The following is an 11,317-nucleotide window of genomic DNA, read 5'->3' on the forward strand; positions in this document are numbered from 1 at the left end:
TATAAAAAAAATGATAAACAAAATATATATTTAGAATTCTATAGTACCCATTCTTATTGAAAACTATATTGACCCAAAACCTATTCTATAGAATATTAAAATAAACCTTCCTATAAATAACTATAGAATTTGCTACATAAACCTCTTATAAATTCCACTTTTCTGCACCAAATCCGCTAATGAAGACCTACATATACACCATGGGATGTGCTCTGAAGGACTCTTCGTTGATTTACAACTTCCAAGGGGTATTTTACGTGCACGCCAACGTGCACACGGGACCTTGTTTTTTTGTCATAATGCCACAATCTGTTTCACAGAGATCTTCTAATATCCCTGTAACAGATGACTGTTTCGACACGTGACGTCACATCACGCGGCATCAATCATTGGCTCAATAGCGCGTGCATTGTTTACGTAAGACGTTACAGATTCGGGCTAAATGGTGAATTTTACTTATTTTAATACCTATGTACACTAAATAGGAAATGAATTTTACCTACAAATAATTCAAACGTCTTTATTTATTTATCTAATAAATGAAAAAAATGTTTTAGAATTTAATTTGACGGAAGAAAAAAGTTAATATTTGGAACTCATTAAGTCGCATCGATGTCATCCTTATTAGTGATAGTAGCGGCCTAGCAAAAATTCACCCTGATCAGTGTGATAATGCCACAGTGAAAAATCACGAAGTTACGTACTGGTTAGAGGTCAGTGCCTTATTCACTGCCAGGGAGTGTCAGAGCATACTTTTACATGGTCAGTATGAAATCTTGATCTCTGTTGTAATCTGGTTTATGTAACTTTCTTTTGATCTCTCTATATATATGTATATATAACGACCATGCTGTCCGATTTAAACAGGCGATGTCACTTGGCTAATTTTCGCTAGTTGTTAAAAATGATTTTATGAATTTTACAGGGAATGTTCAAAGACATAATACTTATCCACAATTTAATGTTATTTATGAAAGAGATTTTCCAGTTTACAAGCACCTGTTTGGGCGACATATTGTAATTTGTAGAGAGGTGATAATACCCGTTTAATACGTGACATACCTAGAGATAAACACCTTTAATCATTCCCACCATATATAAGCGATAACCCAAATTTAATGATTAACAGACAATTATTTTATAATAGAACAACATGAGGAATGACGGCGCTGTCTGTGTTCTCTTCCTGCTTGTAGCTACATCAATAGATGCTGCCATTACACAATTTAAATGGAGCGACTGTGGTAAGCAATTATTTGTAGCTTATCCACAAAATCTAATTTAACGTCCGGACCTCGGCGCTACGGCCTACACTTATTTCGAATTCCACTATCAAGGTTTTTTTTTTACGTGCACGTCGATGTGTCGCGGGATCTCGTGTTTTTATTCGACCCGAACGACTAGACACTGTCCTTGTCATTCTCTCCACCCTGCACCAAACACAAGGGTGGAACAACGCTAGCTTATTCAATCTGTATTCCACGGGGGTGGTAGGCCTACCTACAAACAAAAATAGGGAGATGCTCTAGCATTCTCAACTGCTTTTGTATGGTTCCTATATTCAAAAATACTACATAGATGTGTCAGCCATGTGAACTCATCAAATACGTAATGGTATCAGGTGCTCTTGTGTAAGAGGGATTGGAGACCCCCATAAAGTACACTTTGTATAACTTTGTCCTCGATATATCTATGTAAATAAAATCAAAGATGTGCGTATGTATGTTCCCCCCATTACGCTTCGTCGCCGCGATCCACCTCCACATTATGTGGCATCAAATTAACCAGCATTACCCCGTGAATGTTTTAGGTCATGATTTATGAAGGTCAAGATCATGTATTAGTTTAACACAGCCAAAACTCGTTGGTTGAAAGTGACAGCAGCTAAACTGTTTTACTGCAATTAACAATTAACGGGAGGTAACTCTGTTTATTATCATAATTAAGTTTAATAATAGTAACTGATGATGCAAGCTAACGTGCATGAAAGGAAGAAGATACCGGGTAAGCAGATCTTGGACCACATGGCGACGCTAGTATACTATAATGCAACGAAGCATCAAGGCGACAATGAGATGCAATGAAAGCGCACTGATGGTGTGACTGGATGTGCTGGAGGGTCATAATGCAGTCGAAATGTGGTTTTTGGCATGATTGTTGGCTGTATATTTACCGACACAAAAAAATCGACAGCAACCCACGAAAGTAAAAATCAATAGTCGTTAACGCGTATGCCCACCTCTAGCAGTCAGCCACGTTATGTAATGTAATGGAGAAAATTCTTTGAATTGTTGCTTGCGGAAGCCCTCTCCAGTCGACGGGGATTTTGCAGTTGGGGACATCGGGAGAGGCGAGTCCCACAGATGTTGGATTGGTGAGAGACCCAAGAGTGCTGGGCATACGAGCACTGCTACGTAGTTTTGGCTCACGTGCAGACTCGTACTGCATGCCCCCCGATATTATCATGATGAAATGTGTCAGCAAAGGTGACTTCATGTAGCCCCTTCTGTGCTTCGAATTCTAACTCCCACGAGCTCTTTCAGGTGTGACCGCCACTGTGTACGGATATTCGGCCAATCTGAACGACTAGACGCTTGCCATGATTTCCGGCCTTCAAGTTCCATTACTTGGTAGAAACCATCCTAAAAAAAACCTCAATAAAAACACCATGATCCCTGATACCCGCCCTATGTATTATATATCGAAGCGATTCTTTTAAAATTGGTAGATGTTCTTTAAATTGTTTTATAGACCAAAACAAAATAATAGTCCGGATAGCAATCTAACTCAGTCAAATTAACAAGTAAAAGCTAAAAGGTTATATTGCGTGATGGCCTTCGTCTAGAAATCATTTGTTGCTAATTTAACAAAACCAAGTATTATGAGGGGAATTTCTGTTCCAAAGAAAACAATTTCAAGCATCTGATTGTTTTAAATCCCAGCAATATTAAATTGATAGTACGATTACAATCTAATATGTTGGGAAAAACACCATTAATTGGCGAATTAGTGCCGCAATTGGATGAAGATAGATCCTAGGCTATTCCACTTATGAGGCGCCTCCCAACCACCAACTCTCACGACTAAAGAAAATGAAATGAAATGAAATGGGGTTTAACGTCCTACTGTTCTGCTCCTAACCTGGGCTAATGAAGACGGATCACGACTAAAGAAAAATGAAAGTGTGTTTTAAACATAACTGAGCCAAGCCGGTATCCACAATACTATACACCTTGGACCGGGGGCTGCCTAGATCTTAATTCAATTAAGGATTACATCAACAGAAATTGAACCACTCTGAACAAGGTAGTGGACGTCACATTTGTTGAATTGACAACCGCCTACTTTAATTTCGAATGCCAACTGTCAAAGATTGCTTTGCACAAGCTCGGATCCAAAGCGTGGGGGGTTGGGGGTCTCCCTGCACAGGCTCAATTTAGGTGACCCGGGGACCGAAATAGTCGAAAATAGCATCTACAGCTTTCCATTTTCTAAAATTTTCGCGAATTATCACTAAATCTGAAATTTCTGCCCCACCTGCTCTTTTCCTGAAAATCTTGTCTCAGCCCCTGTTAGCGTGCATCTCAACGTGTACAACTTGACACGGTTCGTCGCCAAGCCATCCATCCTTCATCACTGACATAAGGAAACCACCTGAAAAATTACCAGGAATTTTCTCGGCCGGGACCGAGTTTGATACGTTCTGGTTCGTGAGCTACAATGTACAGTCGTTCCGAGATTCAAACGCATACCTCTGAATGTGACAAGCGGCCATATATTTTTTTCTCCGATCGTTCCCTTGAGGAGATATTGTTGTAACAAACAGTTATATCTAATATTAAATCAAACCATTACTCGACTGGTTATTGACATCAACCTGAAACATTCAATTTAATAACTCTTAAAAAAAAAAAAAAAAAAAAAAAAAAAAAATCCGAGAGAATCAGAAAATACACAAAAATAAATAAAACAGAAGAGTTTATTTGTTCATGTGTAATGTAACCAAAGAAAAATTTGAAATTTGAAATAATATGAGTGATGCGATATTACAAATGAAATAATCAAATAAGGCGCATTAAATGTATGACGCCATATCCTGTTTCGATGCAATTATTGTGGTTACTTTTTGACAAGTCGTCTTTGGAAATTGGTTTTACATTGAAAATTTGACATTAAAAGCGTTTCATAATAAATCTGTTTATTGCTATAAGATAGAAATACAAGTTAACATTTTTTATAAATAATCTTTCAGTCTGAGCATCAAATTTAAGTTAATTAAATACCTAAATACCGTAAGATTTACATGCAACGAAAATCAAATTCAGGATCTCCATAATACAAACAACAAATGAGAAGAGGGTTTAAATAAAGTCTTAAAGCACTGTCAGATAACTTGTTGGTTGCTTTCTTCAATTTTCAAAAATGCGATTTTTTTTCTGAAGCCATTTTAAAACAGAAATATTCAAATTTGAACGATATAGTGAATTGGGTAATAATTGCGTGGATATATAAGATATTCTTAGCTACATGATTATGCATTAATTGTATAAATAAGGACTAATATATGGTGTAGTAGAGACAATACGCTCATTCAGCAATAGAATTATCAAGCCAAATGTCCTTTTTGGATATTTTTTTTTTCAATATTATATAACAAATTCTTACCTGTTTGAAGTCAACAAGACCAGACCCGTGATTATGATTATAGTATTGAAAACCACATTGATATTTTCCAATCCATGACCTAAAGCGCGTCATTACGTCTCGTTCACTTAACCATTGTTACAGATAACTGGACAGTTGAGTTTAGACTTTGACCTCGAAAGACGAACTTCCTGAAAACCTCCCGGTTATTGTATAGTGGCGCTAGTCCCCTGGGGGTGTCGCTGACGCTCTTCTCCTGGAGGTGTCGCTGGTACCTTTCCGGGGCAAAAATAAATGTTGGAGTTTCTGGGGGTGAGAGCGTTTGTTTCTTATTACGAATTAGGTTTTATATAAAAGCTTTCCATTATTTACCAGGGTTAGGGTTTGATATATTTGGGTATTTTTAATTTTGAGATAAGGGCTTTGATCCTTAATAAATCATATCTTCCAGCAAGCAGTGACCCTAACAGGGCCCTCCAGATACAGGAGATTACAGCCACACCAATGCCTTTGGTTACCCCTGGACCATTAGTACTACATATTAAAGGAAAGATTGCCAAAGACATAACTAAATGGTCTTTGAAATTAGATATACGAAGACATACGTTTGCTGGAACTGTCCTAATACCATGTACCCACGATTTCGGATCTTGGTATGTAATGATTTGGTTTGCTACTTTTGTTTTCGTTATCGAAATATATATTTTAAACGTCATAGGTAGATCCTGCTATTGCACCATTTATGTATTATAATAATAATATTACTATGTTCATCTATAGTAATTTTTAATGATATACAATAGACCCAAGTGATGAGATCCGTATTTCAGGCTTAAGTTATTCCATACAAGTACAAATTCAATTGCACTGGTCCCCGTCCTACCCTTAAAAGACTACACAGTTACAAGGTATCCAATGCATTCGTTTCTCTCCGCGCAGAACATCTACATTAATTTGATTAGGACATTTAAAGAACCGGACCCGAGTTCTAACATGCCTGCAGTTTTATTCAATATACAGTTCTAAGAACACTACTACAAAATGCAGTAGGCGGTTTAAAAAGTTATCAAAATCGATTTGTCTAAATCTTATCCTTGGCATTAGTTTAAAATTTCCTTAATAGATCTGTAGAGGAATATTTAAATTCACTCAGACACCACTAAATCTGTTTACATTCCATCTCGTGTATCGGTACGATTTAACTGAACTTAAAGACTTGTTTTTGTTTTTGATGGTGTGTGGTTCAAATGCGGTTTCGATCGAAAATCTTTATGGGAATTTCATTAATATGTTCAATTTTACTTTCGTTAAATCTGTTTAACGTTCTAACTCATGATGTCAACTGACAGACTATCGCCTTCAAGAGACGACCTCGTCAAGATCGGTCTCATTATTTCTGTTACGTCTTTCTCGTAAATCATTTTTTTTTTTCATTTTGAGTGAAGCCTGTATCATTACAGGCCCGGGACTGTACAGCACAGTGGACGCCTACGGCTGAGTCCCAGATCCATTCACTTGATTTGATACTAATTTTGTTGTTTATTTCGTACACTGTCTATATGTAGTTTGTCTTGTCCGCAGATTTGTTTTGTCGGTTTTGTTTGTGTGTAGTGCGGTTCTCCTGCACTTACTATTGAAGACAACACCAACCGAATCGGGCAAAAATTCAAAATAACTTGAAACCTTCTCGTGTTTAAAAGAATCTTAGAATCATTCTGAGGTTCGACCGAAATTTCGGGAAAGTGGTCACATAAATGGTACTATGATCTTTTCCATTGGACATCAGGTGAACAGTCTAACAAGAATCTTCCGAATAATATTACAAACTATAATAACCTACCAAGAATCACACTAATATTATCAATATACATATGTCTTAAAATAAAACCCTACAGAAACTTCGGAAATCACTTTTTGGCATATTCAGCTATGTCGATATCTGGTGATATTCGGGTAAACACCCTCACCCTTCCCACTTCATCAAAAACGTAACCGATATCAATTTTGCTCGGCGCATTCCTGTAACTGTCTAACTCTGAGTACATTATATTCCAGTACGTTTGATGGTTGTAAGGTGCTGAATGATATGAAGAATCAACAAAACCAAGGAATATCCACATTAGCTAATCAAGTTCAGACAATGCTAACACAGAATAATATAGACATTACCTGTCCAGTTAAATCACAACCCGTATCTGTGGACACCTTTACTATAACTGTACCAGAACTAGGAGCAGTTGCTGATGTTTTAGCTGACGTAGGTTTTATTTACACAGGGGACACAATTCTATGGAACACCATCACAGTCAGGGACGTACTGGGGTGGGGCGGAGGCCGGTATCATCAAAATATTTATGAAAAACTGAATGTAAATGGTGCTTTCTAGTATATCCTGATGTTTTTAGCTTATGCACAAATTTAGCGTGTCACAATCTTAGCAATTCATAAAAAACGACGTAAATTCAATAATAAAAGGTATCCAAAACTAAGTGGGAACATTTACTTCTGTAGGGGCTCAAGAGCGCACCATACTCACAGCCCCCCCCCCCCATCGAATACAATGCCTGTTTATGACTAAGCGACTTTTCGGCTATCGTAATCAACCTTAATCTTCTACTCAATAATTTTGCATTGATTAATATTTGTCTCCTTTAAGGTAATGCGGTTCTTCCTTAAAGGCAATTAGTGCATGTCTCTGGTGGTTCATTACTAAGTTGTTGGTATTATTTTCTTTAGAAGCATATAATGTTCAATCGTATCGTATATGCAAATGACCCTAAATAGCCTATTAGATGCTGTATCTCAAAAAGGCACGATCTGACACTTAATCAAGGGGCGATGGCGACGATTTTTCTACTTCGCCTACCCGTTCCCACTTTAAGCCGGGCTAGCGCCTCAAGCAAGTTTCCTTTAGGATATAACCTCAGTGGAAGTGGGCGTTAAGCCTCACAAACCAACTTTATATTTGATCATTCCTTGATTCAGACAAGAGAATCTTAGATGTAATGTCGACCAGTAATAAACAGTAATTGGGATACCATAGAATTGTGCCCTGTGTTTTCTAGTTCAATTATTACATACCATTGAAACAGTTTAAACTTATCTTTTATGATCCGTCTGATGACATTAGAATTGCTTTCAGTTCGTTAACTTCAAACTATAGTAAGGTCTAAGATCATGTAAGGTGGGCGTGTTCTATATATGATAGTCATCTAGTCAGTGAATATAAGTTGTTCATTTGTTTTAATTTGTTCGCAATTTAGCAAAGTTTATTGATAAGTTAAATATGTAGCAGAGTTTATTGATAGGTGAAATATGTAGTTAAATATGTAGTTAAATATGTAGCGGAGTTTATTAATAGGTTAAATATGTAGCAGAGTCTATTGATAGGTTAAATATGTACAAGAATTTATTGATAGGTTAAATATGTAGCAGAGTTTATTGATAGATTAAATATGTAACAGAGATTATTGATAGGTTAAATATATAGTTAAATATGTAGAAGACTTTATTGATAGGTTAAATTTGTAGCGGAGGTTATTGATAGGTTAAATATGTAGCAGATTTTATTGATACGTTAAATATATATAGTAGATCTTTCTGATAGGTTGCATATATACATTAGTGATAGGTTTAAGATGTAGCAGATTTTTCATGACAGGTTAAATACATAGCAGACTTTATTGATATTTTAAATATGTAGCAGACATCATTGATATTTAGGTTAAATATGTAGCCCAAGTGTAAACTTTTTTATTGTTTATTTCTAGGGTGATTATACGGTAGATGTACGAGCTTTAAATCCAGACAGTGGAGAATTATTTGGTTGTATTACATTTGATGCTGCTATTAAAAGGAAATGTACTGGCTGGTTGTGTCACAGGAAACGATGAACAATGGATGATACTTAAATAAACTTCATATAAACACATGTATTTTCTGCAATTTACTTGTTATGAATGAATGTACGAATCAAGATTATAAAATATATGTTTTTACACTTACAAATCAGATATTAATCTAATTGATCAGCTCCGAGAGAGGGAGAGAGAGGGTGGGGGGGGTAACGTCCACTCGACACAACTAAAGCAATTCGGTAAATCTTTTCTGGAATCTCTTTTCGTTGCTGCCCCGTCTCCCCCTGACACACGCACCCAAAGCAATGGTAAAGTTTACCGTCAGCTAATTAACCACCCTACATCTCTGGGTGATCCCCTGTCAGTGCAACAGGACCGATGAACTATCAAGAGACAATGTATAGTCGTTTGGATGGGACGAAAAGCTGAGGTCCGGTGTATACATTGGCATGCACGTAAGAGAACCCTTGACCGTTAGCGTACACCCGTCTTGATTAACCCAGTCGGTACAGAATAATCGGACCGTGTATGCTCTTTGGACATGTAAACATCATTTCAACCAGAGTTACAGCGGCAACGATATCACGAGATTACAAGCTCAATTTACCTTATAGCCCCTGCATGATGTATGATCGTCTTCATTATCCCTGTTGGTGCAAAGAAAAATCAGACGTTAAATCTGTAGGCGATGTATAAAGCGATTTAACGTCTGATTTTTCTGCGCCAACAGGAATAATGAAGACGGTCATAGATCATGCAGGGGCTATAAGGTAAATTGAGCTTATAATCTCTAGGCGGCCGAGACAATACGATTGGAAATCTCTAGGCGACGGTATCAAGCGATTTAACGTCTGACTTTTCCGCACTATCTGGGCTAATGAGAACGGTCATAACGACATGCTGGGGCTATAATCCAGTGGTCAGTCGTGTCCTACCGCGCGACTACTATTTTTGTTATGTGCCGGAGCAGGACATATTTATAGTACTATAGATTTATGTTAAACAATCTATATTCCTTAATCACTGAAATATGTAAACTCGATGTAGTGTAAGCATAATCGATTTAGTTACTATTGTTATCATTATTTATAGAATTGTTAAAATAGATCGACTAAAAAAATTAAATTAAATTAAATGTGGTTTAACAGACGTCCTACTTCATTGAGGTGAATTTGCCCAGTTTTGATCGAATTCCCTCTGTCCCGTCAAGGGTTCTTTTATGTGCAAATGTACGTCGGACCTCGCTTTTTCTTCCTATACTTGGAAAAACATATAGAACTTTCTCGGATAACTCTGGGATCGCAAGACAGTGTCTAACCTACAAAGTCACTGTGCCCCCCCCCCCCATATAAAATTGACAAAAACATTAACACAATCCACTTAGTAATCATTTCAAACAGATTTATAAATCTTGGCGTTGCCTTCATTGAACAAAACTACGTGTTGGTTATAATCCAACACACTGAGATATAGCACCAACATATTCTACTATTTTTGATTGTATTTCAGTCAATAATTCAGTCTTCTTTTCTTCAATTTCATGATCTAATGCGCTGTATTTGCCCCTCTTGGATAGCAACCGTCACCCACAATGAGTTTCGTATAAAGATATTGCTTCTCGTCTCCATATCTAAGGTGTCATCACAGTAATACGGCATTAGGTAAATGTCCCAGGTTTTCCACAGTTGAGAAGACCGCCATTGTGCCAGCACGGTGTAACACGGATTCTTCACCTGAATATAACCGGCTGCTCGTAAATGGTACTCGTAACCTATTTTGAAAAAAAGTCGGGTTGCTTTCTCTGGACCACTTTTCCGATACCGATACACGTATGATCGGAGTTCGTCAGAAGATGGAAAAGACTTCAGAGGTTCTTCGTCTTTCCTTGGACACAAACCTAAAAGATATTCATAAAATTTATTAATCGGATAGTCCATTCGATACAAACAAGGTCATTTCGGGAATAACAATTTTCCGCTTGCGCGTAGGGATCTTTAGGAGTGGGAGAACACCGACTGTTGATTGTAACTATATTAATAGTAATATCCACGTACGTCATACACAGCTGCATATATTTCCATACTGTGGTTAATTGCAGGCATGCGCGTTTAAATATACCCAAATATAGAATATGTTTAGACATATTACACTATTTTTTATCTGACATTTCCTGGCATGAAAAAGCAAATTGTTAAAAGAAGACATTGCCTGGAATGGAGCGTAACCCTTGCTCGACATTCAACATCGGTTACTGTAAGACTAACACTGCCATTCGAAAAACACCATTTAACAATCCATCTTTGGGCTGCGTGTAGATTCGTAACCACATAGCTTTATACGTTTTTTACTTACTGTGTATTTCGTTTCGTTAATAATATTTTATTTTTAGTCAAGCGAGTACGCAATTTTAGTTTACCGAGCGATAACTGGTATCCAGCGGCAAGTCTTCTTTTTTTTTGACAGCTTCAGTTTCCTGTATTCAAAATATTACTCACTCGATATATATAATGTTTAATGTTTTCAGGAAATCTCTGCATATAGCGCAATCTCAAAAATAATACTATTTTTGAATGAGCGACGTGTCGACAAGTATCCTCTTGTCGTCACACATTTGCATATGTATTTTAATAGGGTTTAACGTCCACTCGACACAAACTAGGTCATTACGGAACTAACATATGGTTCGATTTCATTTCAATACTTCGCTTGCGCGTTGGGGTCTTTCGCTGTGATGTGTCTTATTTAGATAGCCGGGTATGGATATTTTGTCAAACAATAGCGATGCCAGGATTTTGCAAGTATGGTGGATGCGAGGA

At 37.1% G+C, this 11,317-nt stretch overlaps 1 long non-coding RNA gene across 1 annotated transcript; it reads left to right on the forward strand.

Annotated features, from left to right (window-relative positions):
- The first annotated feature begins 1,118 nt into the window (after positions 1-1,118).
- LOC126817637 (uncharacterized) lies at positions 1,119-8,575 on the forward strand. Its single transcript, XR_007679085.2, has 4 exons — positions 1,119-1,244; positions 5,096-5,297; positions 6,700-6,901; positions 8,415-8,575. It is a non-coding gene; the product is annotated as an uncharacterized LOC126817637 (long non-coding RNA).
- The last annotated feature ends 2,742 nt before the right edge of the window (positions 8,576-11,317 follow it).

This window comes from Patella vulgata, chromosome 4 (assembly GCF_932274485.2).
Source record: "Patella vulgata chromosome 4, xgPatVulg1.2, whole genome shotgun sequence".
NCBI classification, from domain to species: Eukaryota; Metazoa; Mollusca; class Gastropoda; family Patellidae; genus Patella; species Patella vulgata.